Below are 6,000 nucleotides of genomic sequence, written 5' to 3'. Positions count from 1 at the left end.
ATAATGGAAGTAATTGCAAAAGAAGTGATAAAGGAATTTACTATCATCCAAAGCAATAATATGTGTATTTGGGAAAATGTTACAATAGTCTTTGATATATAATAAGATATAATGCTGTTATTTTTATCTTAATCAGTTCAAATATCAAAGAGATAGTTTTTGACTTTATGAATTGGCCAGGATTTTTAAAAATAAAATGGTAGTACTCAGTGCTAGCAAAGATGCAAAGAAATGGGCATTGTCCTATACTGCTTGTAGACATATAACCTGGAATAATCCTAAAAAGTTACATGGCAATATATAGTCTTTAATATTTTTATAATTTTTGATGTAGCTCCTAGATATTACTCTGAAGGTAATATATTCAGAAATATGATTTCCACTTTAGAAACAAGATTTATATGTCATCAATAAATATAACAGTAAAAGTTGGAAGGTGGAAATAGCCCAGTTGTTGAATACATGAAGAATGGTTTAACAAGTTATGCTGTATACTTGTCATAGAATTGCTATTTCATTGTAAATTATGATTTTGAAGTATATGTAGTAAGACAATAAAGTGTCATTCATTCATTCATTTGTTCATTCATCCAGCAAATATATATTGAAAGCTTTATGTATCAGGCACTGTAATAGGTATTGGGTTTTCACAGTCAACAGAAGGATTGCTCTCCTGGAACACACATTTGGAAGAGAATAGAAAGTAAATAAGCAAACTAATATGTCAGGTGGTGGTAAGTGTTAGGAAAAATAAAATCAGATGAGAGGAGATTTAATGCTACTAAAATACAATACAATGATAAGTGTTAGAAGATGTTTACATAACACAATGCCAGCTTTTATAAAGAAATAAGACAACCACAAAAATGCATGCACATAAATGTAGAAAAATGACTTGGAAAGAATTCAGAAACACTTTCACTGTTAAGTTCAACTGCTTAAAAGAGCATTTGTCAAAACCCACCAAATATACATTTCCAAGAGTGAACCTTAATGTCAGCTATGGACTATGGGTGATAATGATGTGTCAATACAGTCACCGGTTGTAAGAAATGGACCCATATGGTACAGAACATCCTAGTGAACAAAGTTGTATGCATGCTAGAGAGGCTGGGGCAACAGAGGATGTATGGGAACACTCAATTTTGCTTTGAATCTGACACTGTTCTAAAGAATAAAGTTTAATTAAAAGAAAACAACATAGCCATAATGAAGTCAGCTATAGCATTTCTTTAACAAGGAAATTTTGAAAAAACCCTCTATCTGGGTAGATTGGGCACAAATCATGTTTCCGTTCTAGAAGCATGATTTTTCATTATCACATGATAAGCACATGCATTAGTCAGGGTCAAACCAATATTTCTCAAGTTCATCAAACTGAGGTACAAAACCAATGCATGTTAGTTATTTAGAATGAGAAAGACCTGTCACATGGACAAGAATGAGTGTGTTGGGGCCTCCCGGGTGGCAAAAGGAGTTAAGATGCAGCACTATGAGATAATCCGCGGCCACTGCAGCGCGAGTTTGATCCCTGGCCAGGGAGGTGACTCACATGGCACAGCAGACCTCTCCTGGCTCGCCTGCTGCTCCCCTCAGCAGTGCATTTCAGTACATCTCCCTGTTCTGTTCCCCACTCTGTCTCTGGTGAATCCTCTCATCCCCACACCTCTGGCCTGTACCCCAGTTCTTGTATACATAAATAAATAAATCTTTAAAAAAATTATAAAAAGAAAAGAATGCGTGTGTCCATGAAAGCAACATATATTCTCTGTGAAGTATAGAAACGACTTTATTGAAGGTTGCCTGGAGAAACTGAAATTAGAACAAGTGTGGGCTACTTTTATAATTGATTATTTAATGGAGTATTTCTCAGAGTGTAGATCCATAGACTATCTATATCAATCTCATTAAGCATGTTCCTTAAAATGCAAATTCCTAGACGATAACGCAATTCTACTGTATCAGAATCTCCAGGTATGCACCTAGAATCTGCATTTATAACAAGCACTCAAGGTGAAGCTTATGTGCATGAAAGTTCAAGATCCACTTGTACCTGGTTCCAGCAATGCACTTTTCCAAAACATGGAAGATTTTACCAGCAGGAAATTAACAACTCTCCCGGGTGTTGGTAAGATTTTCCCCCTAAACCTGCCTGGAGAGCACTGCCAATTGCAAACTCTGAGGCTCTGGTTTTCTGTGGTTCCTTGACTATTTATGTTAACTTTCTTTAATTACTGTCAACTCATGGGAGAAAGCCATTCTTTTTCTATCTATATGACTGCCTTGATTTATTATATACTTTTCATGAATTTCCCTAGAGCATAATTGCATACAGTGACAGTTTGCTGTCAAATGCTTTTGACAAATGCTTATATTCATGTAACGAGATCGCCAATTGAAAAGTGGGGTGTGCTGTCACTTCAGGCCACTCATGAGGGCCTGCTCTGTCTTTCCCTGCCTCTGTACATCCCAGCAACTTCAATCACAATTTCTTTTTCTTTTTTTTTTTAAGATTTATTTATTTATTTATACAAGCACTGGATATAGTCAGAAGCACGGGAGGGTGACAGAATTCACCAGAGCCAGAGGAGAGAGCAGAGCAGGCAGACTGACGAAGTACACTGCTAAGGGGAGCAGCGGGCAGCAGGGGAGGTCTGCGCACCATGTGGGACCCTCTCTGGTGGCTGGGGATCGAACTGTCACTGCAGAGGCTGCGGGCAGCTTCACAACCCAGCGCTCAACCGCTGTGCCACTGGGGAGGCCCTTCGATTACAACTTCTATCCTCTCAGATTAGTTCTACCTGCTCTCGAACTTCATTAAACAGTGTATTTGTTATTGGCTAACTCCATAATCCTTATAAAAGACAATGACACTCTTCTAAAGAGAACCACTTTAGACAACTCTTAGGAAACTCCAACACGTGGCATTGGTGAAGGTGGAATACCTTTATTAACATTTCTTTGCCTAGAGGTATAAGCAGGAACCTGCTGAGGATTTTAGAAACTGTCTTTCTCTAGCTAGTTAACAATTTTTAAGCCCTCAGCTTCAATTTAAAAACTCTGATAATGAAAGAGTTTGTCGATGACCCAAATAGCATAAATTCTTCTGACGTAAAAGAATGATACCCCCATGCTCCTTGCAAGAATTGGAATACTAGCTTGCTGAAATTCTAGTGGTAATACTTAAGAAAGTTTGGATGTTTGCCACTTGACCCACAGACTGTTGGCCACCAATTTGATCCCAGATTAGATTCCAGAAGGAACCAGTATCATCTTTCCCAAGCTTGGATTTCAACATCGTCTTACCTACTTGATACCTAAAAAAAGTGCAGGGAGTCAAAACTGTTACTGGGCAAAGTCCAAACTAGCATGCTTTCATCTTTTGTGGCTTTCCTTCCTGTTCTTGTTTAACATGGCAACCCAGCTTCTTCCGCATCCCCAGCAGATCCCACCTGTTCCCCCATTTCAGGACCTCTGTTGATGGCATGCTAGGAGCTGTAGTGCTTTGTGTATGGAGATGGGCGTTCCAGGGAAGCTGTCAGGGGGTGGAATCCAGAAATCTCCACTATGAATGTTTCCCACTGGTTGGGAGTTTGCTCCTCACATTTCCTCGAACATAATGACAGTCTTTTGCAGAACATAAAGGAATGTGACATCATTTGAGAGCTAATACATCCTCTCTGCTTATCATCATAATTCCCTAATCCCATAACTGGTCTCTCATCCTTACCATTTTTGCATGCTTTGATTCTTTCAGAATTTTAACATTCCTACAACTATTTGTGTGGTTCTAGGCCACTCTTACGGAGATAACTTTTTCCTCCATCTTTTTAAATGTTATTCTATAGCCTAGTGAGAGGGACCAGAATACACGACCCCAAAATATGCCACTGTGGCATGTGGATTATCATCAACTGAAGGCAATTAGGGCCCAAGAGACTCAGGAAGATCTAACTTTCTCCTTAGCCGCCAAAAGAACTTATAGAGAGGTCCTGTTCCTCTGTGCTATCTTCATAGATAAGTACAGCACAACATGAGCTATATTTTGCCTATATCTTCTTGAAATAGTTTGAAGTAGAGCTTCCTAGAGTTCTGTGTACACAAGTCACCCAGCCCAGCCTTACCCTCTCTTGAAGATTACTGGGCCACATCTCCAGGCATTCATCTCTCCCCCTCTGACAATGGCTAATTCCAATGGTTGGAATAAAGCAGTTATTTTAATTCCTTCTTCTACCTTCTGGGACATGAAACTGTTAGGAAGGCAAGTGAAAAACTGCTTATATCTGAGTGAAGTACCCAGAAAGTCATCCCTATTGTGCATGCTCTGACAATTTCATGGCTTTCCTCCATGTGGATGAGTTCTGCTTCCATAAAAACATCCCTTCTGTTCTTCTCTCCTTTCATCTTTATCCAAGTGTTCAGGATTCCTCTGAATCTATTGTTATCACAGCCTATTGGGCTGGCCTACCCCACCCACCAGGCCTTCTGTGCACAGCACACCCTTTAATCATTAGGTCTCACGCACCCACTGCATCCTGCTGGCTCTCTGTGGCTTCTATGAGGTCTTGTTTGTCACTCCAAGTTATAGTCTCAAGGCCACTGTGTTGCTCAGTGCTGTGCATGATATCTGGACATTTGCTGCCTGCGTTTTGTTTCTGATGTGCTTCCCAGTTGTTTTCTCACTGGATTACTGGCTACCTCCCTGCCATTGACATTCTTCCCAGGTTCTCCTTAATGTCACCCATGGAAATACATTTCACTTTTATCTAGGTGTTTTTTCCTTTCTCCCCATCTGTTTTTCATTTATAGTCCTTTTGGCCAGATGAGTGGGTCTCTGACTAAACACATTCTTTTCAGTTTTTGAAAATGCTCTCTATTCTTAGTCAAATAGCTGTCATTTCCACATTGGAAGTGATGGCCCTGAAATTAAAATTTGCATCAAGCATGTACCTAGTCAATCATATTTTATTTTATTCTCAGCATTTTGTCCTAAGTCCTTTATTTTATGTCCAAATTCCACAGCATTTTGAGATGCTTCCAGACTCTCTGTGGATGAGTTTTCATTTCTCTGTAACTTGGCAGATCCTGGCTTTGACCAGCCTCAGGAGGCTTTGCCACATGGTAGATTCTTACTCCATGCAGAGGACACCGCTATTTACTTGACTTCAGTGTGACAATTCACAGACATTCCACAAGGGTTCCAGGTTCCAGTATGTTCCATTTCCATCAGCATGTAATTTACCATTTCAGGGTCTAGACTCCTGCTCTGTGGGGCAGGAACACTAGGGGTGGTGTCGTAGAAAGGAGATTCATTCTGCTTTTTATTACGAGGTATCTAAAGAGAACAAGTAACCCAGTGAATCCTCCATGCTGAAGTGTCTTTATCCTTCAAGTGGGGATATAAAACTGACCTTACAGGGTTGTGATGACAATTTAATATGATATTGCATATGAAACCACTTTATACACTAAAAGTAATACAAACATAGATTTAGGAATAATCATTGGATGATTTAGTTTCCCCCAACATTCAGAGTACATGCAGCATCCTGGGAAGTTACCCAGAATTTGCTGTAACCCTTTATGAACTCATTCTAGAAAATGGAGTGTGTATGGAGAAAAAAGGTCATGTGTGCAAAACCTGATGCTAGATTCCTGGGCCCCAATGCCAGCATTGAGAGTGTGTCCTTTCCCCAGAAGGTTAATGTGGGCATCATGACATCCACTGCCCATAGCCGCTGTGCCCTACCCCATCTTTGGGTTTTAATGCCACCACACACTAGTGTTTCTGGCATCCCAGAGCTCATCCCAGCACTGTGCAAGAACCTGCTTATTTTCTAGCCCTGGGCAGTTCAGGATTCATGTTTAGCTAACTTCACTTGGGAATGAACCCCAGTATACCCTCTCTACCCTAACCATGGAGGGATGGCATGGATTTCTAGTTAAGGTTATAGAGCATTAATAATCACATCAACCAACCATGAAAATGGTAACCACAAC

The sequence above is a fragment of the Talpa occidentalis genome, unplaced genomic scaffold (genome assembly GCF_014898055.3).
Source record: "Talpa occidentalis isolate TD23 unplaced genomic scaffold, MPIMG_talOcc4v2.1 talOcc4.7, whole genome shotgun sequence".
NCBI lineage: Eukaryota > Metazoa > Chordata > Mammalia > Eulipotyphla > Talpidae > Talpa > Talpa occidentalis.
This window is presented reverse-complemented; position numbering follows the sequence as displayed.